At 47.7% G+C, this 25876-nt stretch overlaps 1 protein-coding gene across 2 annotated transcripts in view; it reads left to right on the forward strand.

Annotated features, from left to right (window-relative positions):
* Positions 1 to 25876, forward strand: part of DIPK1B (divergent protein kinase domain 1B) — a 395039-nt gene that overhangs the window by 112435 nt on the left and 256728 nt on the right. Inside the window, exon 1 of one of the 2 annotated variants that reach the window (XM_068249131.1) lies at positions 11359 to 11573. The exons of the other annotated variant lie outside the window; for it this stretch is intronic. The gene's annotated coding sequence lies outside the window, so the exon portion shown is untranslated. Of the gene's footprint in view, positions 1 to 11358; positions 11574 to 25876 lie in introns of those variants that run through there. 2 annotated transcript variants of the gene reach the window in all.

Here is a 25876-nt window from a genome sequence, read left to right on the forward strand (position 1 = left end):
CTTTTTTCCGTGTTTTATCAATAAAAGGTTTAATGCGTCATTGGAGCGCTCCCTCCCCCCTTGCTTGTCACCTGGGTATGCTTCACTCACTGTCTGGTGCACAAGGACATTCTTTGGGCATTGTGTGACTGAATGGCCGCTGCTGGGAGTTTTCCACCGGGCATGATTTTTTTTTTATGCACCCAGCCGTCTGAAGTATGTTGACCTGGCCCTTGACCAAAAAAGTTTGAGGACCCCTGCTTTAATGTATACCAAGTTCTGAGTAAATAACTTTACCAAGTTTAAAAATATTTTTCTCTGAATTTTTAAAAAAAATAAATCGATTTTCTGAAAATGACAAGGTCTTTTTGAAAAATATTTTTTTTGTTCCCACAAAATCACATTTAGCATTTTCACATAATTATGCATAATCATGAAATTACAGAATGTTGCTATGGTTATGAGCAAAATTGATTACGAATTTACCAGAAATTTTGTATTAAGATTTCACATTGGAATTGTGAATTTCGATGCAAAATTACGTCTATGTGAAATTCAAACTCAGCACTACCGCTAATCATTTTTTATCATACGTGTCAAACTCCGGCCCGCAGGACAAATCAGGCCCTCAGAGCCGTCAAATTTGGCTCCCAAGTGTTTTCTCCACTTTGCATTATGTTTGGCCAACTCTAGACCACCAGAGAAGCTATATTGGAGATGAAGCCCTAAATCACAAGGGAAGCCATATGGAGGGGGAAAGCACTAGACTTTTGGGAACTGTATAGGGGAGAGAGGGGGCCACTAGACACCAGGGAGCTGTATAGGGGAGGGAGGGGGGGCACTAGACACCAGGGAACTGTATAGGGGAGGGAGGGGGGCACTAGACACCAGGGAACTGTGTAGGGGTGGGGGGGGGGCTATTAGACACCAGGGAACTGTAAAAGGGAGAGAGGGGGGGCACTAGAAACAAGGGAACTGTATAGGGGAGAGGGGACCACTAGATACCAGGGAACTGTATAGGGGCGGGAGGGGGCTACTAGATCAAGGAACTGTAAAGGGGAGAGAGTGTGGCACCAGACACCTGGGAACTGTATAGGGGAGGGAGGGGGCCACTAGACACCAGGGAAATGTATAGGGGCGGGAGGGGGCTACTAGACACCAGGGAACTGTATAGGGAAGGGAGGGGGCTACTAGACACAAGGGAACTGTATAGGAGAGGAAGGGGGCCACTAGACACCAGGGAACTGTATAGGGGCGGGAGGGGGCTACTATACACCAGGGAACTGTAAAGGGGAGAGAGGGGGGCATTAGACACCAGGAAACTGTATAGGGGAGGGTGCAGGCCTCTAGACACCAGGGGACTGTATAGGGGAGGAAGGAGGACCACTAGACACCAGGGAACTGTATAGGGGCGGGAGGGGGCTACTAGACACCAGGGAACTGTAAAGGGGAGAGAGGGGGGCATTAGACACCAGGAAACTGTATAGGGGAGGGAGGGGGGCACTAGACACCAGGGAACTGTATAGGGGAGGGAGGGGACACTAGAGACCAGGGAACAGTACAGGGAGAGAGCGGGCCACTAGACACCAGGGAACTGTATAGGGGAGGGAGGGAGCTTACTAGAAATTGTAGTTGGCCATTGACTTGATCCCATTGTTCATTTTTGCCCCACTTTGCATTTGTGTTTGACAACCTTATTTTATATCAAATATCAAGGGGTGAGCAGCACAAACCAACTTTTAATGCAATTTTTTTTGCAAAGCATGCACGCAGCAGTGGAGACCCCAATCCCCACAAGAAATATATATAACATACAGAGGGGCTGCAGCACACAACAGGAAAACAGTGACAGGGGCTCTTGGTTACGTTTTAACGCGCTTAAGCTCACCAACTGCGCCAAAGTGTCCCCGATCTGGTGAGTCCTACTCTAACCATACAATCCTAGTTTTTATCAGCAGTCTAGTGGGAACTAATCCAAAAACCCAAGAGTCAACTAAATGGGAGAAAAGGAAATTAAAAACACCTCACCTTCCACTAGCTACCAAATGAACTCTCTGAACTAGCATTTTATGGTTAGAGTAGGACTCACCAGATCGGGGACACCTTGGCGCAGTTGGTGAGCTTAAGCGCGTTAAAGCGTAACCGAGAGCCCCTGTCACTGTTTTCCTGTTGTGTGCTGCAGCCCCTTATTTTATATCAAGATTTAAGCACTTTTTTGTCATTGTGTAACACAACGAAATTACTTTTCATGACAATCCCACAGTGCATATAGGTAACCTAGTGATAGTAACAAAGGTAGAAATAGAAGAAACTATACATGTATGCCAGGTATTCCAGATATTTAAATTTGTACACAGTGTTTAGTTTATCAATGGGAAAAAGCTGGTTTTCAGTCTATTTGTGTGTATGCAGATTGATCTAAAATGTTTACCTGATGGGAGGAGCTCAAACAAGGCGTTTGCAGGGTAAAGCAAACTTTGCTTTAATATTTGTTTTATACATTTTGGCAGAAGTGTCAGCTGATGAGCAATGACATTGTAACGATTGTGGAATTCTCTCCGTGATCAGCGCACAAGACGTGCGCTGACACTGCGGAAATCCTCCACAAGCGTATAATTTGAGGGAACCCAGGAAAAGGTGCAATGCACCTGTAGAGGGAAATTCCTGTCGGCAGGTGGAGCTGTGAAGTGCAGAGGAACAGCTCCTCTGCCCTGCCACAGACGCCAGACAGGAATTGCACGAAGGGAAGAAACGCAGGGCAAGATAGCCCAGAAAGAGAGAGATCAAGGCGACAGAGGGTATGTGTGTCCACCAATCTACTCTAGTCGCCACCTTGCGACGATGAACACACAACCAGGAAGATTAAGTGAGAAGGCAATCGCCAGAGATGGCGATTGCTAACAGCGACACAAGACCGAATAAGCACAGATGAGGAATGTATGTATGTCCACCAATCTAGCCGCCAACCTGCGACGGCGGACACACAACAAAGGAAACCGAGTGAGAACGCAATCGCCTGAGAAGCGATTGCGAAAGAGATTGAGCAAAGGGACAGATTGTATGTGTGTGCACCAAACTAGTCGCCAACCCGCGACGGTGCATACACAACAGCAGATATGAAGTAGGAACGCAATCACGGGAGAGGCGATTGCCAGAGGTGACACAAGGCTACAGCAAGGCAGAGCACGAGAGTAGCAAAGGCACAACAAATCATACAATGAGAAGATAAGGAAAATAACAAACGCTAACTAAACGCGAACACCGCACTCATTCGCAACAGTGCACGCGTTTATGCGCGGTCTCCGCGTGTTAAGCACAACAGAGACAAGCACGCCTAACTAACCACCGACAGACAAACATGAAACAGAGCACGCGAGCGCTTGCTTAACGGTTACCTCACCGAGCCTCCAGCAAGCGTTCGTAGCAGACAAGACAGATACACGAAAACAGGAATAAGTGAGAGATAACAGCAAGAGAGATGGAGATCAGACGGATCCACAGCACTAGCGCTAGGCGAGTGCGATCCAGGCAAGACAGATAGAGGAGATAGCTGGTAGCAACCGCTGCTCCAGCTATACTCCAAGAACAAAGATCAGAACGACTTCCTGTCGACCACCGCTGGGACAGAACAATCGCAACAGACAAACAAAACAGATATGCAATCCTAACTGCACTAGGGAATCTGCCTAGTGCAGTCCCAGGAATTACTCTAAGCTACTCTTCAAACAATGAGCAAGGCTGACACTCCAGGAGTGTTTCACAGGACTAACCCTTATGACCAGCCCAGGTCTGTGATATCACATGGTATTTATAGTACAAACCTCCAGAGGATGTGGCTAGGAAATTTGCATGACAAACGTATGCAAATTCCTCAGCAGCAGCAAGCTGCAAAACTGACACAAGGTCTCTCTTCCAGAGACCTGCAGAATGCAGACCTGAACAGTGGTCAAAAAGCTGCCTGCCTGCGCAGGCAGCTGAGCGGATCATTACAGACATATTCCTAGCTACTCCGCACCCTTCAGCTGTTGCAGATTGGCAGTAAATTACGAGCACTGAATGTGACAATGACACAGAGTATTCTGATAGCTGTATTCAGGGCCGGTTCTCTCTTGAAGCAAGATGAAACTTTTGCATCAGGTGGCAAAGATTACAGGGGCAGCATGTTTGTACTGTGTTTACACTTACAGCATGCAGTCAGAGTAGGAGGAGAAGCGAGAGGAGAGCGAGGTGAAGAGGTCATTGGGGAAAGAGCAGCTTGTTGTGCTGTGTGAGGAGTCTGACAGTGAGTGAGGAGAGAGGAGGCAGGAGAGCATCATTGGGGAAAAACAGCTTGTTGTGCTGTGTGAGGAGTCCGACATTAAGTGAGGAGAGAGGAGGCAGGAGAGCATCATTGGGGAAAAGCAGCTTGTTGTGCTGTGTGAGGAGTCTGACAGTGAGTGAGGAGGGGGGAGGCAGGAGAGCATCATTGGGGAAAAGCAGCTTGCTGTGCTGTATGAGGATTCTGACAGTGAGTGAGGGGGGGGGGGGGGCAGGAGAGCATTATTGAGGAAAAGCAGCTTGTTGTGCTGTGTGAGGAGTCTGGCAGTGAGTGAGGAGGGGGAGGCAGGTGAGCAGCATTGGGGAAAGCAGCTTGTTGTGCTGTGTGAGTAGTCTGACAGTAAATGAGGAGGGGGGAGGCAGGAGAGCAGCATTGGGGAAAAGCAGCTTGTTGTGCTGTGTGAGAAGTCTGACAGTGAGTGAGGAGGGGGGAGGCAGGAGAGCAGCATTGGGGAAAAGCAGCTTGTTGTGCTGTGTGAGGAGTCTGACAGTGAGTGAGGAGGGGGGGAGGCAGGAGAGCAGCATTGGGGAAAAGCAGCTTGTTGTGCTGTGTGAGGAGTCTGACAGTGAGTGAGGAGGGGGGAGGCAGGAGAGCAGCATTGGGGAAAAGCAGCATGTTGTGCAGTGTGAGGAGTCTGACAGTGAGTGAGGAGGGGGAGGCAGGAGAGCATCATTGGGGAAAAGCAGCTTGTTGTGCTGTGTGAGGAGTCTGACAGTGAGTGAGGAGGGGGGAGGCAGGAGAGCAGCATTGGGGAAAAGCATCTCGTTGTGCTGTGTGAGGAGTCTGGCAGTGAGTGAGGAGGGGGGAGGCAGGAGAGCAGCATTGGGGAAAAGCAGCATGTTGTGCAGTGTGAGGAGTCTGACAGTGAGTGAGGAGGGGGAGGCAGGAGAGCATCATTGGGGAAAAGCAGCTTGTTGTGCTGTGTGAGGAGTCTGACAGTGAGTGAGGAGGGGGGAGGCAGGAGAGCAGCATTGGGGAAAAGCAGCTTGTTGTGCTGTGTGAGGAGTCTGACAGTGAGTGAGGAGGGGGGAGGCAGGAGAGCATTATTGAGGAAAAGCAGCTTGTTGTGCTGTGTGAGGAGTCTGACAGTGCGTGAGGAGGGGGGAGGCAGAAGAGCATCATTGGGGAAAAGCAGCTTGTTGTGCTGTGTGAGGAGTCTGACAGTGAGTGAGGATGGGGGAGGCAGGAGAGCAGCATTGGGGAAATGCAGCTTGTTGTGCTGTGTGAGGAGTCTGGCAGTGAGTGAGGAGGGGGGCGGCAGGAGAGCATCATTGGGGAAAAGCAGCTTGTTGTGCTGTGTGAGGGGTATAACAGTGAGTGAAGAGGGGGGAGGCAGGAGTGCATCATTGGGGAAAAGCAGCTTGTTGTGCTGTGTGAGGAGTCTGACAGTGAGTGAGGAGGGGGGAGGCAGGAGAGAAGCATTGGGGAAAAGCAGCTTGTTGTGCTGTGTGAGGAGACTGACAGTGAGTGAGGAGGGGGGAGGCAGGAGAGCAGCATTAGGGAAAAGCAGCTTGTTGTGCTGTGTGAGGAGCCTGACAGTGAGTGAGGAGGGGGGAGGCAGGAGAGCAGCATTGGGAAAAAGCAGCTTGTTATGCTGTGTGAGGAGTCTGACAGTGAGTGAGGAAGGAAGAGGCAGGAGAGCATCGTTGGTGAAAAGCAGCTTGTTGTGCTGTGTGAGGAGTGACAGTGAGTGAGGAGGGGGGAGGCAGGAGAGCATCATTGGTGAAAAGCAGCTTGATGTGCTGTGTGAGGAGTCTGACAGTGAGTGAGGAGGTGGGGAGTCTAAAATACCCCCCCCCCCCCCCCCCCCCCGAAAGAGTGATAAAATCTAAAAAGAGTTTTAAAGAGTTATTTGGGGCCGGGATACTTAGGAGCAGAACGGAAGCGTTAAGCAGCGAGTTACGGAATTCCATCGGACAGCAAACAGTGGAGGACCCATTGTGGCAGGAAATAGGTCGGTACATGAGTTTTATATAACTTTTGTAATAGATTTATGTTCACGGCCGCATAGTTTTATAATCCTTTCTCATTACAGTCTGTCCCCTGGAGAGCTCTCTGTTTCTTCCTCTTTTTATTGCTTGATATATAATTTGAAAAGGGAGCGGCTCTCTCTATATATTAGATTGTAAAGAGACTCCTTGTGCTGCACTTTACTGTCTCTGGGATCCCCTTACAAATATATTTTCCACTTTTCATACAGCTGAACACTCTAATCCTATATATTGCGCTGACTGTTCCCACACTGTCACCCCTTAATAATTCTTACGGGGGTCCACAGACTCCACAATTCACTGTGAACGCTTTCTGGGTGCTTTTCTGACCATTAGAGCTTTCTGGGTGTTTTTTAAAGGACAACTGTAGCAAGAAGGATATGGAGGCTGACATATTTATTTTAAGCAATACCAGCTGCCTGGCTGTCCTGCTGACCCTCTGCCTCTATTACTTTTACCAACAGCCCCTGAACAAGCATGCAGCAGATCAGGTGTTTCTGACATTATCATTAGCTCTGACAAAATTAGGGTAACAGGAAAAAAGGGCGCAGGCAGCTAGTGGACAAAAAGGACGCCGCCATTCACTCCCACTGTAAATATCGTTTAATGGGCGCCGAACAGGAAAAAAGGGCGCCGGAAATTAATAACGTTTTATAAACGGCGCCCAGAGATTTTTAATGTTTTATAACTGTGCTTGTAATGATTTACGTTTAGAAAATGCACCCGTGACAAATAACGTTTATAAAAATACTAAACATATTTATCCTATTTAACTAAAACATTATTTAAAATGTTATCCCTTACTGTTTGTAAAACAGTATTATTCAAAAAATAAAGCGATCAGTACGTAACGTAAATTGTAATATATTTTTTACAGTCACTATTTGTAAAACATTGTTATCCACATAATAAAGTGATCATTAAGGGGGGTGGTTAGGGTTAGGCACCACCAGCGGGGTCATGGGCGTCCACAGAAAATTTTCCGGGGGGGGGGGGGCAAAAAGTGGGGAGCAAAAAGCGGGGCGGCGCGCGTAGCGCGCTGCACCGCAAATCTGTGTAGTCGTCGCGCGCCAAAAAAGGAGCTACGTATGCGCGCCGCGCTGAAAAATGGGTGTGGTCATGAACCAGAATGTGGGTGTGGTCGTGAGTGGAGACAAGTTTACATGAACTAAGCAATGGTGGGACATTAGATTAGGACAGTGGTGGCGAACCTTTTGGAGGTCGAGTGCCCAAACTGCAAAGTCACTTTACTATCACAAAGTGCCAACAGCAATTTAAACTAAATACAAACGTTTTAACTCATACATGAACATTATGGAAAATTAAGTTGAAAATAAACTGTGAAGATAAACAATTTCATCCATCCGACTCCTGAAAAATGTATTCATTTTTTTTAGAACCTCCCAGTTTCATTTTCTGTTTTAAAAAGCGGAAAAAGTAGGTTTAATGCTATTGTCTCATATGATAAGGATTCAGCTTTTCCCATAGTCTCGCAGTTAGCAATGATGTGACCCCCAACAAGACAAATTCAGCAATCATGGGGCCCCCCACCCCTCTCGCTTTCTGCACAGGAAAACTGAGGACCAGTGTGTTTTCCCCATGCAGATAAAAACACTTAGACTTAAAGGAAACATCAGGCAATCCATGCTCTCCCCAGATCTACTTACCTGGGGCTTCCTCCAGCCCCTTGCAGCCGACAAGTCCCTCGTCGCAGCTCTGCTCCCAGTACATACATACACACACACACAGCCGTATTATTATACTACATGAGAGCACATGCTATATGGAGGAACAACAATGACATGCTGAACATAACATATAGTATTCATTCACGGTAACTTTGGCAAAACATTCAGAATGTCACTGATTGATACGGTTATTACAGGCAGGGCCGGTTCAAGTAACAAATGGGCCCTAGGGCAAAATTAGCCTGGGGGCCGCCCAACAGATACCCCCTGAACCAAAAAGTGTCATTAGAGGCCCTTTGTTGCAGCCAAATTTCCCTCCTGGGCCCCTGAGCTGGCTGCTGACCCTCCCCCAATCACCTCCCAACTTAACAGACTCTGCAGAGTCCCTGTGGAGCAACAGTTAAGATGGGGGAGGGAAACCTTGGGGGCCCCTACAGGCTCTGGGGCCCTGGGGCAATTGCCCATTTTTTCCTATGGGAGCTCCGGCCCTGATTACAGGATCTTGGACTCAGTATGAGACAACAAGCTCTCAATGAGGCAGCGACAGTCAGACATCAATCTTACCCACTCCACTGTGTCCATAATCAGACACCATATGGTCACTAGCCTGTGTGTGATAAGAATCTAGGAATCTCTTCTGAGGGATTGCTGAATAAGGGACAGTCTACAACTTTTTTTCAACCTCTGACTCCTTTGTTTGTAACATACATGACATCATCAGAACTTTGCTGCAGTGTGAGACAGATGTTTTTTTATGAACCCTAGGGTGCAGGAACAGTCTACAAATTCCAAAGTGTGTATGATTCCTTATCTGTGCGGTGGACACATGCAGTCAATATAACAATGGTAGGAGAGCAGAATACATTTTCTCTCCATGCCCTTAGTTGTCAGTCTCTCAAACTACCATCCCCCCCCATGGGGCGCCCTGTGGCTTCTGGGCCCCCCTGCGGAGGCATCCCTTGCAGGGTCTATTGTTACGCCCCTGCTGCCACCCCAATTACCGCTAATAATGATAACTGCTAATCATAGCTATTAATATAGTTGGGTATGGTGGCGCTCTCTTCATGTAATGATCTGCTCAGCTGCCTGTGCAGGCAGGCAGCTTTTTGACCATTGTTTAGGTTTGCATGCTGCATGACTCTGGAAAGAAGAGCTTCTGTCAGTTTTGCAGCTTGTGCTTGCTGAGGAATTTGCATACGTTGTCATGCAAATTGCCTGGCCACATTCATTGGAGGCATGTACTATAAGTACTATGTGTTTCCCACAATGCTTGGCTGCTCATAAGGATTCCTTCCTGTGAAACACTCCTGGAGAAGTGTCAGCCTTGCTCTCTGTTTGAAGTTCAGCTTAGAGTAATTCCTGGAAAACTGAACTAGGCAGGTTCCCCTAGTGCAGTTAGGATTGCTTATCTGTTTTGTTTGTTCTGTTGCGATTGTCCTGTCCCAGCGGTGGTCGACATGAAATCGTTCTGATCTCTGTTCTTGGAGTATAGCTGGTGCAACGGTTGCTACCAGCTATCTCTTCTGATCTGTCTCACTTGGATCGCACTAGCATCTTGCGCTAGCGTTGTGGATCCTTCTGTTCTGTCTCCTTGGATCGCTCTAGCCACTTTCCGCTAGTGCTGTGGATCCTTCTGTTCTGCCTTCCTGGATCGCACTAGCATCCTGCGCTAGTGCTGTGGATCCTTCTGTTCTGCTACTCTGTCTGCCTGGATCGCACTCGCCTAGCGCTAGTGCTGTGGAACCTTCTGTTCTGCTATTCTGTACCTGGATCGCACTAGCATCCTGCGCTAGTACTGTGGATCCTTCTGTTCTGTCTTCCTGGATCGCGCTAGCCACTTTCGCTAGTGCTGTGGATCCTGTCTCTCGCTTGTCCCTGTTTTCGTGTGTCTGTCTTGTCTGCTACGAATGCTTGCTGGAGGCTCGGAGAGGTAACCGTTAAGCAAGCGCTCGCGTCCTCTGTTACATGTTTGTCTGTCGATGGTTAGTTAGGCGTGCTTGTCTCTATTGTACTTATCACGTGGAGACCGCGCATGAACGCGTGCACTGTTGCGAATGTGTGCGGTGTTCGCGTTCAGTTAGCGTTTGTTATTTTCCGTATCTCCTCATTGTATGATTTGCTGTGCCTTTCCTATCCTCGTATTCTGTTCTGATCTGCCTTGTGTCACTTTTGGCAATCGCCTTTCTTGCGGTTGCGTTTCTGTTTCGTATCTGCTGTTGTGTGTGCGCTGTCGCGGGGTGGCGACTAGATTGGCGCACACACATACAACCTGTCCCTTTGCTCGTTCTCATTCGCAATCGCTTCTCTTGCGATTGCGTTCTGCGCTTCGTACAATTCCTGTCTGGCACTTGTGGAGGTACAGAGGATTGGTTCCTCTGCACTCCTCAGCGCCATCTGCCGACAGGAATTTCCCTCTACGGGTGCATAGCACCTTTTGCTGGGTTCCTGCAAATATACGCTTGTGGAGGATTTCCGCCGTGTCAGCGCACGCGTTGTGCGGCGATCATGGAGGAAGTTCCACAATCGTTACACTTCACCAGTGCACCCCCAGTGACCTTTTTACCTGTTCCAAATATACTCTATGATCCACAATGGCCTCAATTCTGGTAGGGTTATCAAACAAAGTGTGAGGTAATTTACTTCATGAGGTAATGACATTTAGCAATTCTGGTTGGTTTAGTCGTGTTTTACCTCATGAGGTAAATGATGAGGTAATTCATGAGGTAATTTGCATTACATTTACCAAAAATAGCTATTTTCATGAAAATTAGGGGGCATGTTAGCACATGATTTACCGATTATTTTAATACCTTCATGTACCTGGAGGTAAAGTCAATTTGTATGCATTTTGCAGTTTTTAGTGGAGTTCCTATTGCTGTTTTAGTGTTGTTCCTATTCAGGCTGTGTAAGAAAAGAATATTAGAAATAAAACTCCAAATATTTAGTGGATTTTTTTTTATATGGGATTCCTATAAATATACTTCTCATAGGTTACTACAGGGGCGCCTTTGGGCACTGGCACTACAGCAATCTGCCTAGAGAGCCATCCAGTTCAAAGGCGCACTTTTCTGTAATTTATGCTCACTTGGCATGGCCCCTTTAAACCGCGGGAGCTCAGCGGTATCATCTGCCGGCTGCTCTTCTTCTTCTTGCCACATAATTAACCAAGCGGCAACGAAGGGGGAGAAAGAGACAACCAGCCTGGCTGCATGGAGAAGCTAACCCCCGCATCATAGGAGGGCAGCCAGGAACGGAGTTGATCCACATAGCACAAGAGAGTGCCATTGCTCCACCCAGGGGGAAGGATGTGGCCACACATAGAGAGCATCAGAGAGCTTTCTGCTCTATGCCTGATTGTGTGCCCGCCCCCTCTCATTCCCGGGGAGTTTGAAAGTTTCAGACTAAGTGACGACATGCACAGATGCCATCACAGGGCTGCCTGAGGGATACAGCTGCACCACGGGGAGCATGATGTCAGGAAGTAGGGAGAGATCAGTCATGTCTTGCTGTGTGCTCCATCTGGCCAGCAATCCTCTGCATCCTGGTGACAATGATGATGGCAGCCATAGTGACAAGGGCAGGGAAGCACCTTAGAAGGTACATGCACTGTTTACATAAACTGTAATCATGGCTGGCTGAAACTATCCTGTGTCTGAATTCCCTGTGATTGCCCTGCTTGTCTCTGGCTCCATATATTCCATCCCCCTCCCTCCCTCATTATGTACCCCCCTCCCAGTGCTTAAATATGACCCTGTGAAACAGGACCACCTGTGGTGAGACACATCTGTCTCTCCCACATTCACTCTGACTCTTCATTTTCTGGCATCTCTCCCTCCTACCTATGTATTTTCCCCCTAATCTATGTTTCCTGTACCTCACCTCTTTTATGACACTCTCCCACTTTCCTGCATCTTTCTCTGCCATCTCCTACTGTCCCTCTATCTCCATGCCTTCTCTCCTAGTCTGCTGTGTCTTTCACTTATTTTTCTCACTTTCCTTTATCTCATTAAATATCTTGTTTATTGCCCTGTATTAGTGTACCAAAACTGAAGCTCGGGTTCAAAAGATACTTAGCTAAAAAAGGAAGCCTCAGGATTCTATTGAGGCTTCCCTCAGAGTTCTGCGGTCCCCCCCTTGCCATGCGCAGCTCCTCTCCTCTTCTGGCATCAGCGCCGCCACTGCGCATGTGCAGCAAGCTGGAGCCGCACATGTATAGCATAATGTGCAGGGAGTCTTCACCTGGCAGTGGGAGAGCAGACGGCGCTGAGGGATGCCTCAAAAGCTCAATAAGATCCTGAGGCTTCCCTCTCTTTGGCTAAGTATCTCTTTGTGGACCCGAGCTTCAGCTCAGGCTCTCAAAAATTATAATGCATTTATTTCATAGTGTTGTTGTCATGTTATCTGTCTTTACATACTTACAGAGCACATAGTCATGTCACCGACCGTCCTCAGAGGAGCTCACAATCTAATCCTACCATAGTCATAGTCTAATATCATACCATATTATTATTATGTATTTATATAGCACCGACATCTTGTGCAGCACTTTACAGAGTACATAGTCATGTCACTGACTGTCCTCAGAGGAGCTCACAATCTAATCCTACCATGGTCATAGTCTAATGTCCTACCATATTATTGTTATGTATTTATATAGCACTGACTTCTTCTGCAGCACTTTACAGAATACATAGTCATGTCACTGACTGTCCTCAGAGGAGCTCACAATCGAATCCTACCATAATCATAGTCTAATGTCATACCATATTATTATTATGTATTTATATAGCACTGACATCTTCTGCAGCACTTTACAGAGTACATAGTCATGTCACTGACTGTCCTCAGAGGAGCTCACAATCTAATCCTACCATAATCATAGTCTAATGTCATACCATATTATTATTATGTATTTATATAGCACCGACATCTTCTGCAGCACTTTACAGAATACATAGTCATGTCACTGACTGTCCTCAGAGGAGCTCACAATCTAATCCCTACCATAGTCCTAGTCTAATGTCCTTCCATATTAATATTATGTATTTATATAGCCCTGAAATCTTCTGCAGCACTTTAAAGAGTACAGTCATGTTACTGACTGTGGTGAAACGCTGACCCATTACAATTATTTTCTAGTGAAACTGCAACATATTATGATTATTTTCTGGTGAAATGCTGTTGCATTACGGGGGAAGGGGGGCGCCACAGGTTTTCTCGCCTGGAGTGACAAAATGGCTAGAGGCACCCCTGGGTTACTACATAATCAAATACACCTTCCCCCCTCAAAAAACCCCAAAAAACAAAAACAAAACATCTTCCAAAGACTTTCCTAACTTATGGAAGACAATTGAAGACTACTATTATTTATTTACTGCATGCTTACCACTGAAATACCTTATGATTTACCTCATGTTTCACCTCATGTTCGGAAATGGAGAAAAATCTTTCAGAATTGCTAAAAAAAAAAGAGAAAAATACAGCATGAGGTATTTTACCGACAAAAAAATATTTACCTCACATAGCTACCAGAATTGAGGCCAATGTCTTTTTGAAATTAGCTCCCATCACCAGCAGTTTTCTGGGCAGTGTTGTACATGCTTCCTTCACTTTAATCTAAGTAATACCCACTCAGCCAACACCCACCACCTTGTCTGTCACCTGGATTTATGGGCTGAAATGGTTGTTTGAATCCCAGATCACTTATCACACTGCCCACCAGTTTGGCCAGTTCACGAAACTCCAGTTGCGTCACTTCCGGCACATGACATACGTCACTTCCGGGAGGGCTGGTACTTGTTTCCTTGCCTCTGCAGAGCCTCCTGAAGAGTCATTTATGATGAAACACGTAGGGCAGGTGACTGGAAAGACACGCTGAAGTTCAGTTGGAGGAGAGGCTCAGCACGGAGATAGCAGGCTGTATTCTGCTGTGCAGCCGCTGTTTTGAAGTGAGTTGGATGCCGATCCTTACTGTTTGTGGCAATGAAGAACCTTTTAATCCTGAAACTGGCTTCGATGGTACATGAGGACCTGAACTGGGGAAAGTACTTCATGTACTGAATCACAAGGGAGCAAGTAGCGTTCCGGTGAGTGATCTCACAAAGGGAGGCTGTTTTGCTGTGACTTCTTGGTGGCGTGGAGTACAGAGTATGCTGGTTACAGCAGGGCCCTCCATTCATACAAGCACTATGTGCAGTTTTAATTTCTTCCAGGGTAAAATCGGTGATACCCCTGTGATGGGAGATTAATGATTTTGGAGCGCAGCGATACATAAAAGTTGTCCCTGTAGCTTGAAGTGGGCTGGTTCGCCCTAAAGACAAATATAGGGAGACAGTAAAGCTGTACTCAGGAAGCATTACTGTCCCTAAATCACTGGCCTCTAGTAGTGTGTCTTGCAACTCTCCTCCCTGCGCCTCCTTAGGCAAGTGCACATGTGCATAATGACATCATCGAGCAGCATGTATAGAAACAACCTAGCATGCTAGGCCTGTTCCTGCACATACACCCCACCCTCTGCACCAATTAGAAGGCGGGGGCGTGCATTGCTTTAGAAGAGCGGGAAACCTGCAGCATCAGCTTCAGAGGTCCGCCCATTCTGCAGCAATAAGATGCATGGAATAAGCATTTTTTTTTACATACTGTGAATGATGCACAAAGCAGTGTCAGGCACATTAAGGTGGCCCTATAAATATTCAGTTATTCACAAAACACTTATAGTTAAGAAACAGCACCAGAACAGTACAGTACCTGAAGCCGCGCCCAGAGCGTTTTATCCCCGCAGACTTTCTCAGGGACATTTAGTGCTTGATAGAATGAACAGCATATATCACATATTTCTCTTTTTACCGGTTTCCCGTAACTCGTAGCTAAACTCAAGGACTCTTTTGCGAGCAAACGTGGTGGATGAGTTTCCCTCTAACAAAGGAACAAAAGCCTTCTCTTTGTACGTGTAATAGCTACATTGTGGAGAAATCATTCCATATTGTTCAAGTACTTTTATTCAGATGCCAGTATGCTGATCACGTGTCCGGTGTGCCTGTTTCCAAAACCCCTTCAAGACAGTTCACTTCAGAAATGACCTTCCTGGCCTTTTGGGAGGCTCTAAAGGTGCGTACACACGCACTACTATAAGGAACGACGGGCCCGTCAGACCCTCTCTCTGGGCGGGCGTTCCAACTATAGTAGAGCGTGTGTACAGTTTGTCAGATCATTCAGAAACAGTGTTATCAGTCTGTCGGCAGACTGTACACACGCTCTACTGTCGCTGGAACGCCCGCCCAGTGGGGGGGGTCTGAAGGACCAGTCGTTCCTTATAGTAGTGCGTGTGTACGCACCTTTATACTCCACGTATTTGGGCATTTCAGGGTAAGCGAGGGGAGGTAAAGAAAGCTCATGCTCCTCCCTCTATTCTTAGATGTTTGTAAATGCCAGGCTAAACAGGTAGCTTTTCAGTTTGGGCTTCCAGGGGTGGAGATGTTCTGAATGGGTGTGGCAGGGAGTTCCTAAGTGTAGGGGAAGCATGACAGAAGGCTCTGGCACCAAAGGTTTTGAGGTAGACTCTAGGGGTGACCAAGTTATTAGATCTTTTTGATCTGAGATTATGAGAGGTGTGATGCAGTTGCAACAAGTCCTTCAGGTATCCAGGGCCCAGATTGTGCAAGGGATGTGAATGTCAATAAGCCAATCTCAAATATAACATTTTCTATTTTATCAGAAGCCAGTTGAGTGAGTGAAGGGTTGGTGTTATGTGGCAATGGGGGCGTGGCTCGTTAACAGCCTTGAGGCGGCATTCTGTACTAATTGCAGGCGGTGCAGGTCTTTGTTTTGAAGGCCTGTACACAGAACATTGCATTTGGAAGAACTGCTGGAGGTATGAGGTGTTTAATCCTTGCGAAACATTCCTTCTTTCACCTAAGGAATATTGCAACAGCTGAGATTTGATTCCTGAAGCCTAATTTCCCATCAGTCGGTACACCCAGGTTGCGCACACAGTCTTAGCTGTTCAGGTCTGAGCTTCCTATCCTAAAAGTGGCCACTAACAGTCCAATTTCTAGCGAAAAATTGCTCGAGCTATCAGAAATTCTGATTGGATTGGTTGTAAATAATCTCTGTTGATAAGCACAATCGATTACGAATGATTATAAAAACAATCGTCCGATTGAATTTTTGTCTAACCAAAATTTAGATTTTCTTGTTGGTTGTGATAGATAGGAAGCAAAGATAGATTGGTTTGTTGATGGTGTAGTGAACGATTTTACTTACGATCAGAATTTCTGATCGCTCGAACAATTTTTATCTAGAAATTGGATCGTTAGTGGTGTTGGCTGAGACTGGAGCAGCTTTGCTGCTAGGAACTGAATAGTGTTGGGCGAACATCTAGATGTTCGGGTTCGGGCCGAACATGGCCGCGATGTTCGGGTGTTCGACCCGAACTCCGAACATAATGGAAGTCAATGGGGACCCGAACTTTTGTGCTTTGTAAAGCCTCCTTACATGCTACATACCCCAAATTTACAGGGTATGTGCACCTTGGGAGTGGGTACAAGAGGAAAATTTAGCAAAAAGAGCTTATAGTTTTTGAGAAAATCGATTTTAAAGTTTCAAAGGGAAAACTGTCTTTTAAATGCGGGAAATGTCTGTTTTCTTTGCACAGGTAACATGCTTTTTGTCGGCATGCAGTCATAAATGTAATACATATAAGAGGTTCCAGGAAAAAGGACCGGTAACGCTAACCCAGCAGCAGCACACGTGATGGAACAGGAGGAGGGTGGCGCAGGAGGAGAAGGCCACGCTTTGTGAGACACAACAACCCAGGCCTTGCATGAGGACAAGAAGCGTGCGGATAGCATGCTTTGTACCGCCATGCAGTCATAAATGTAATAAAGATAAGTGGTTCAATAAACAGGGACCACGCGGCAACGCTAACCCAGCAGCAGCAGACGTGATGGAACAGGAGGAGGCGCAGGAGGAGAAGGCCACGCTTTGTGAGACACAACAACCCAGGCCTTGCATGAGGACAAGAAGCGTGCGGATAGCATGCTTTGTACCGCCATGCAGTCATAAATGTAATAAAGATAAGAGGTTCCATAAACAGGGACCGGCAACGCTAACCCAGCAGCAGCACACGTGATGGAACAGGAGCAGGCGCAGGAGGAGAAGGCCATGCTTTTTGAGACACAACAACCCAGGCCTTGCATGAGGACAAAAAGCGTGCGGATATAGCAGCAATGCTTTTTGCCGCCATGCAGTCATAAATGTAATACAGATGAGAGGTTCAATAAACAGGGACCGGAAACGCTACACCATCCCAGATGTTCATTGGTCATGTTACTTGGTTGGGGTCCTGGAGTGTTGCGTAGTCATTTCCAATCCAGGATTGATTCATTTTAATTTGAGTCAGACGGTCTGCATTTTCTGTGGAGAGGCGGATACGCCGATCTGTGACGATGCCTCCGGCAGCACTGAAACAGCGTTCCGACATAACGCTGGCTGCCGGGCAAGCCAGCACCTCTATTGCGTACATTGCCAGTTCGTGCCAGGTGTCTAGCTTCGATACCCAATAGTTGAAGGGTGCAGATGGATTGTTCGACACAGCTACGTCATCTGACATGTAGTCCTTGACCATCTTCTCCAGGCGATCGGTGTTGGAGGTGGATCTGCACGCTTGCTGTTCAGTGGGCTGCTGCTGCATGGGTGTCAGAAAATTTTCCCACTCCAAGGACACTGCCGATACCATTACCTTTTGGGCACTAGCTGCGGCTTGCGTTGTTTGCTGCCCTCCTGGTCGTCCTGGGTTTGCGGAAGTCAGTCTGTCGGCGTACAACTGGCTAGAGGAGGGGGAGGATGTCAATCTCCTCTCTAAAGTCTCCACAAGGGCCTGCTGGTATTCTTCCATTTTGACCTGTCTGACTCTTTCTTCAAGCAGTTTTGGAACATTGTGTTTGTACCGTGGATCCAGAAGGGTATAAACCCAGTAATTGGTGTTGTCCAGAATGCGCACAATGCGTGGGTCGCGTTCAATGCAGTCTAGCATGAATTGAGCCATGTGTGCCAGAGTCCTACCAGAATCCTCATCATCCTCTTGTGAGTGTTGTGATAGTTGTTGTGATGCATCATAGTCGTCACCTTCCTCCTGGTCTGCTTCTGCTGACCATTCGCGCTGAATTGTGGAAGTCCAACGTGCACCGCTCTGGCCCTCGTCAGTGGTGGCATGAAATTCCTGCTCCAACTCCAGCTGTTCCTCCTCCTCTTCTTTCGTCATAGCTGCTGGGGCCAGCGTTCCCTGAGGCGGATGGCCTGATGTTGGTACCATCACGCTGATCGTTTTCTCCTTCAGATTCCCCCAGTTGCATCATGACAGCTGTTTCCTTGATTTTCAACATTGACCTCTTCAGTAAACACAGCAGTGGTATGGTAATGCTGACTGAAGAGTTGTCACTGCTCACAAGCAACGTGGATTGCTCAAAATTTTGGAGGACTTGGCAGAGGTCCAACATGTTGGCCCAATCGGATCCACAGAAGCTTGGCAGCTGTCCGGATGCACCTCAGTACTGCGCCGTCATGTACTGGACTACTGCACTCTTCTGCTCACAAAAGCGTGCTAGCATGTGCAGCGTAGAATTCCAGCGCGTAGGGACATCACACAGCAAGCGATGGTGGGGAAGATTGAAGCGCTCCTGCATCTTGGCGAGTGCCCCCGAAGCAGTACTGGAATTTCTACAATGTTTGGCCACTCGACGCACCTTCAACAGAAGATCGGCCACGCCTGGGTATGTCCTCAGGAACTGCTGAACTACTAGGTTCATCACGTGCGCCAGGCAAGGGATGTGTGTCAGCTTAGCCAACCTTAAAGCGCGAATGAGATTACTCCCATTATCACACACAACCAAGCCCGGTTTCAGGTCCAGCGGTGCCAGCCACAAATCCGTCTGTTCCTTTATTCCCTTCCAAATTTCCTCCCCTGTGTGCTGCTTATCCCCAAGGCAGATCAGCTTCAGCAACGCTTGCTGACGCATGCCAACAGCTGTGCTGCACTGCTTCCACGATCCTACTGCTGCTGGGTTAGCGTTTCCGGATGAGGTACAGCTTTGAGATGCGTTGGAGGAGAAGGAGTCAGAGAGGTAGGTGCTGCTGTTGTTATCCAGTGGGAGGGACGGCGGTGCAGCTGTTTGCGGCGTGGGCAACACCCGCGCCGTAGCAGGTGAGGAATCGCTGCCAGGCTCCACAAGGTTCACCCAGTGCGCGGTAAGGGAGATGTATCGACCCTGTCCGAACGCACTCGTCCAAGTGTCAGTGGTGAGGTGAACCTTGCAGGCAACAACGGCATTCTTCAAGCTTCGGGTTATTTTGCTGACCACGTGCTCATGCAACTCAGGCACTGCAGAGCGCGCAAAGTGGTAGCGGCTGGGAACCACGTAACGTGGGATGGCCACTGACATCATGCCCTTGAAGCTGTTTGTCTCCACCACTCGATATGGCAGCATTTCGCAGGCCAGAAGCTTGGCTATGCTGGCTGTTACTGCTACGGCCCGGGGGTCATTTGCTGGCAATTTCCTCTTGCACTCAAACATCTCTGACACAGACAACTGAACCGTAGCGCTGCACACGGAAGGGCTGTTGGTTGTTGTGTTTGATGAACACTGGGAGACCTCAAGAGCACTACTCCGGAAAGTGACAGTGTCAGCGTCGTCTGATGTTTGTGAATGTTGTGAACCACGCAATGGCTGGGCTACTGCTGCTGCTGAGGCGGGTCTGGTGGTGAGTCTGGTGAACCCAAGGGAGGCAGTGTTGCTGGTACCCTGTCCTGCCGCGTTTGCCCACAGAGTGGGATGTTTGGATAGCATGTGGCGGCTCATGCTGGTGGTGGAGAGGTTGTTAATACTTTTCCCCCTGCTCAGGCGGGTCTTGCACACCTTGCAAATCGCCATGGTAACATCCTCAGTGCAGTCTTCAAAGAAAGCCCAGACTTTGGAGCACCTGCCTCCTTGCTGGCGATTTCTGTTTGCTCCTCTTTTGCCTCTCACTTGAACTTCCACGCTTGTGGTGCCTGAAATTGCGCGCCGCCTACCTTGTGGCACAAGGCGAACTCGTGCAGCAGTGGGTTCTTCAACAGACTCATCTGTGCTGCTGCTACGACGGCGATGTTCTCGTTCAGAAACAAAATCTGGGTCTATGTCCACATTGTCCATACCCTCCTCTTCCATCTCCTCAAACTCGTCATATGTCATTGTGGGGGGCCGCCGCCGTGGAGTAGAGCTCCCCACAACAACCTCTGCGCAGCTCACTCCAACGTCGTCTTCCAGATCTTGTCGGCCGACCTCCTGCAATTGCAACCCCTCCTGCCCAACTTGCTCTGGGATTTGGGTTTCCGAGTCCTCCTCGGACTCGCCTTGTATTTCAGTGCGCGGTGCATTTCCCACAGTTAATGGTTGTGAATCCGGGCACAACATTTCTGGCTGTTCCTCCATTGACCTTTGAAAGGTGGAAGTTTGTTGGGCTGGGAATAGCTCCTGCGAATACCCCATTGTGTCCTGAGGTAATTCATCGGACTGGTTATCTGGCAGTTGTGTGCGTGGTGTCGCTGCCGGTTGTGTCAGCTTTGTGCCCACTGGCTCCTTGTAACTGGCTGAGGACTCGGACCTCGTGCGTGATGTGCTGGTGCTGCTTAACCCACTGCTGGACGCTTGAGAGGTCATCCAAGTAATTATCTGGTCCTGTTCTTTTGGATCTGTGAGGGTTGTTGTCCTGGACAACATGGGCGGTATTGAGTGGGTTTTCTTGGGTGCTCCCCTGTGGCCTGTACGTGAACCGTCAGGGGAAACACCTCTTCCCTTGCCCCTTCCTCTTTCACCGGATTTGTTCCTCATTTCACTTATCCTTACAGTACACGCTGACTGGCAGCAGTACAGTGGCAGTACAGAAATGCTATACAGTACCACTATTCCCAGCAGCGACACAGAGCACAATGCTATACAGTGGCGGGTGAGCGGTGTACCACTATTCCCAGCAGCGACACAGAGCACAATGCTATACAGTGGCAGGTGAGCGGTGTACTACTGTTCCCAGGCCCAGCAGACACAGAGTGGAAGTAAACACAATGCTATATAGTCTGGCTGAGCGGTGTACACAGAGTGGCAGTACACACAATGCTATATAGTCTGGCTGAGCGGTGTACACAGAGTGGCAGTACACACAATGCTATATAGTCTGGCTGAGCCGTGTACACAGAGTGTCAGTAAACAATGCTATATATAGCGTGGCTGAGCGAGGTACACAGTGGCAGTACACACAATGCTATATAGTCTGGCTGAGCGGTGTACACAGAGTGTCAGTAAACAATGGTATATAGTCTGGCTGAGCGGTGTACACAGAGTGTCAGTAAACAATGGTATATAGTCTGGCTGAGCGGTGTACACAGAGTGGCAGTACACACAATGCTATATAGTCTGGCTGAGCGGTGTACACAGAGTGGCAGTACACACAATGCTATATAGTCTGGCTGAGCGGTGTACACAGAGTGGCAGTACACACAATGCTATATAGTCTGGCTGAGCGGTGTACACAGAGTGGCAGTACACACAATGCTATATAGTCTGGCTGAGCGGTGTACACAGAGTGGCAGTACACACAATGATATATAGTCTGGCTGAGCTGTGTACACAGAGTGGCAGTACACACAATGCTATATAGTCTGGCTGACCCGTGTACACAGAGTGTCAGTAAACAATGCTATATATAGCGTGGCTGAGCGAGGTACACAGTGGCAGTACACACAATGCTATATAGTCAGGCTGAGCCGTGTACACAGAGTGTCAGTAAACAATGGTATATAGTCTGGCTGAGCGGTGTACACAGAGTGTCAGTAAACAATGGTATATAGTCTGGCTGAGCGGTGTACACAGAGTGTCAGAAAACACAATGCTATATATAGCGTGGCTGAGCGAGGTACACAGTGGCAGTAAACAATGCTATATATATATAGTGTGGCTGAGCGAGCGGTGTACTACTGTTCCCAGCAGCGACACACAATGACTGGGGGGGACCCTGGCTAGCGTGGCTGGAGAGCGAACTACCCTGCCTGCCTACCCAAAGCTAAACCCACAGAGAAATGGCGGAGATATGACGTGGTTCGGGTATTTATTTACCCGAACCACGTGACCGTTCGGCCAATCAGAGCGTGTTCGGGCCCGAACCACGTGACCCGTTCGGCCAATCACAGCGCTAGCCGAACGTTCGGGGAACGTTCGGCCATGCGCTCTTAGTTCGGCCATGTGGCCGAACGGTTTGGCCGAGCACCGTCAGGTGTTCGGCCGAACTCGAACATCACCCGAACAGGGTGATGTTCTGCAGAACCCGAACAGTGGCGAACACTGTTCGCCCAACACTAGAACTGAACTCCGATGACAAGAACCTCAGCTTTGTCAGCATTTTAGTTTTAGCCAGTTGTCAGTCATTCGTCCACCCCTTGAAGTTCAACAAACCCTGCAAGGACCAATATTTTATTAGCTCTTTTACTTGGTGTTTTATAGGTGGTGCTGTAAGGGAGAAGTGGATGGTGTGGTGGTCTGTGGTCTGTCCAAAATCCTAGATTAATTTACACACTGGTTACAAAAAGTTCTGAATGGAATATGAGGTTCAAAGTGTGCCCTTTTTTGTGGGTAAGGAGGTTGACGGCTTGAGAGAAGCCCAGTTCACGCATCTAAAGAAGTAGCTCTCTTCGCAACTGGGAGAAGTCCGTATCCACCAATGCGTTAACATGTCCCAGAATTATCCACCTCGGGCATACATGTCAAACTCCGGCCCGTGGGCCAAATCTGGCCCTCAGAGCCATTACATTTGGCCCTCAAGTGGTTTCCCCACTTTGCATTATGTTTGCACCAGGGAAGTTATATTGAAGAAGGTGAGACCCTAGAACACTAGGTGGGCCATATGGGGGGGGGGGGGGTATGGGAAAAGCACTAGACACCAGGGAACTGCATGGGGAGGGCGGGGGCCTCTAGACACCAGGGAATTGTATAGGTGAGGGAGGACCACTAGAAGCCAGGGAACTGCATAGGGGTTGGAGGAGGCCATTAGACAACTGGGAACTTTATGAGTGTGGAAGGTGGCCAGTAGACATTGAGTTTGGCCCGCGATTAACTCCCCAATATACAATTTCGGTCCACTTTGTATTTGAGTTTGACACCCCTGACCTAGGATGTTTTAATGTTATACACGTTCAGCTATTTCCTTGATAAAGGCTGAGCCATTAACAGGGGGGAGGTACACAAAGTAGATGTTTGTTTTTTTTCCAATGAGAGTTGGGCTACCAGACATTCAAAACAGTGGGCGGGGTCTACAGTGAAGGGTTTGATGTTCAAAATGGACATTTTAATTAATTTATGGATTTCTTGGAGGGTGAAGGAAACCATGTAAAAAAAGAGGTCATGTCCTCCTTTTGGAGGACATCTGGTCACCATAGCTCCAGGTGTACAGACAGGAAGGTGAGCAGAGTCAAGCCAAAGATTAAACAGACTCACTGTGGGACTTCAGTCACAGAGCAGAAATCTGCAGATGATGTTATTAAATATCCTGAAAACCAACCTCCCCCGACAGGTAAGACCTCAGAGCACAGTCAGTGTGGAGGGCGAATGTGCTAGATGTACTTTGAGAAGACACTGGGAGGTATAACACCAGTCTGTATATTTGTCTTCAGGAACGCTGAAACTTCTTCCAGCCTCCCGCCTGATAATTACACAGCTCTGAAATGAACTTTGAAGAACTTTTACCGCTTAAAAGCCTAATTGCTATTCCCAGCCACGACCACCACCCATAGAAGACACCAGGAGAAAAAGAAGACGTAAAAAGCAAGTTCGTAATTAAATAAAATGCCAGAAACTTTCTAAATCACGCCGAGGTAGTCTCTGTGACACGAGAACTGTTTATGCTGCCGCCGATCGCCTGCCAATTTCCATAATAATGTGCCGGGGGGAAGGGGGGGGGAGGAGAAAAAGCTTTTAGAAATTAATTTTACGTAAATCATCTGCTAACTGCGTTGGATCTGTCGCTGGTGGCTTTCTGACGTGCCGCCTTCCCTGGACAAAAAGGGGATCAGTGATGGACTGCTTTGGGACAACAAGGCAACGTCGGGCCAAAATTTCAAAGTATAATTTGATGGGCCAATCAAAATTGTATGTGAGTATGCATCCTTAGTTGTATGTTTCCCCTCCCCCTTTTTGCTATCTCTTCCTAGGTGATTATCTGCAGCTGTGGAGCAGGCAGCACTAGGAAGGCCGGCTTATCAAGGCTGGGTGCACACAGTGCGGGAAACGTAGCGTTTTGCTATATGCATTTGTACGTTTTTTGTGCTTTTACGTACGTTTTCTGTGCATGTGCATTTTTGTTCCGCACATGAGTTTTTCTTGCGTTTTGCGTGCGGTTAAAGTGGATCCGAGATGAACTTTTCCAAATTGCATAATTGTGTTCCTTTCCTATTGGTTATCGGGCATTCCTCAAGCCAAATACTTTTTTGTTTATGTTTTAATACTCTAATTCCCTATAAACTAAACAAGCCACGCCCACAAGTTTTCAGAGTGTAGCAAGGGCTCATGAGCAAGAGGAAGGGGAGGTATTACTAGCCAGAGATGGCAGAGGGGAGGAGGGAGGAGGGAGGAGGAAGGGATATTGTTTTTTTTTCTCACAGGCTGAGTGCAGAAGATGCAGATAAGCCTGCCTGTGTGTAATGTTTACAAACAACATGGCTGCTGTCACTGTATCACAGGATTAAATAATCATATTCTATTAAAGCTGTTTGCAGCTAGATTTGCTGTGTAAACTATCTAAACTTTAGATAAGATATATAGACAAGTTACTTGTTATACTTAGTTTTTCATCTCGGATCCGCTTTAAATGTGTTTGCGGTTCGCATATATAAATCGCATATGTGTTTTGCGTGCGTATTTTTATGCGTCTTATGGAAATCACTAGGATGTCAACAGGAAATACATCATCAAAGCTTTTTTTTTTTTTTTAAAGCATATAAAAACCCCATACAAAATGCAAAAAAACGCAATACCTCTACATCACCATTGACTTTCATTATGTGCGTTTTTGAAAAATATGCAACAAAACCAGCGTTTTTAAAAACGCACATTGCAGAACGCAAGTGTATACATTTTTTCATGCGGCCCATTGATTTGCATTATGTGCGTTTTTGCTGCGTTTTCTGCAGCGCTAGCATTTCTGCCTAGTGTGTTTCCTGCCTCAGTGCTGTGCTGTCAGATCAAAAGGAGCTTCCCCACCCTCCCTTTTTAATTTCCCCCGTCGTTGACTATTTAATGTGATGTAGTCCCTCATTACAGGGGACAGATAAAGGACAACGGAAGTGAGAAGAAAAAGGAGGCTGCCATATTAATTTCCATTTAAAAAATACCAGTTGCTTGGCAGCCCTGCTGATCTATTTAGCTGCAGTAGTGTGTGAATCGCACCAGAAACAAGCATGTAGCTAATCTTGTCAGATCTGACAACGATGTCAGAAACTCCTGATCTGCTGCATGCTTGTTCAGGGTCAGGCAACTGGTAATGCTTCAGAGGAAATAAATATGGCAGCCTCCATATCCCTCTCATTACAGTTGTTTAAAAGGATCCTTAAGCCTAACAAAAAAAATAATTTTTTACTCACCTGGGGCTTCTACCAGCCCCCTGCAGCAGTACGGTGCCCTCGCAGTCACTCGCGGATCCTCCTGTCCCCCACTGCCAGCTAATTCCATTTTCAGCCGACAGGCTCACTGCTCCTGCGCAGGCCGGGCCTCGCGACTCCTTCTTCGCATTCCTGTCTGCAATAGCGCTATTGTGGATGGGAATACGAAGAAGGCTACACGTCGCAAGGGCTGTCGGTGGGTCGAAACTAGCTGGCGGCGGGG

The sequence above is a fragment of the Hyperolius riggenbachi genome, chromosome 8 (assembly GCF_040937935.1).
Source record: "Hyperolius riggenbachi isolate aHypRig1 chromosome 8, aHypRig1.pri, whole genome shotgun sequence".
In the NCBI taxonomy this organism is placed as follows: Eukaryota; Metazoa; Chordata; class Amphibia; order Anura; family Hyperoliidae; genus Hyperolius; species Hyperolius riggenbachi.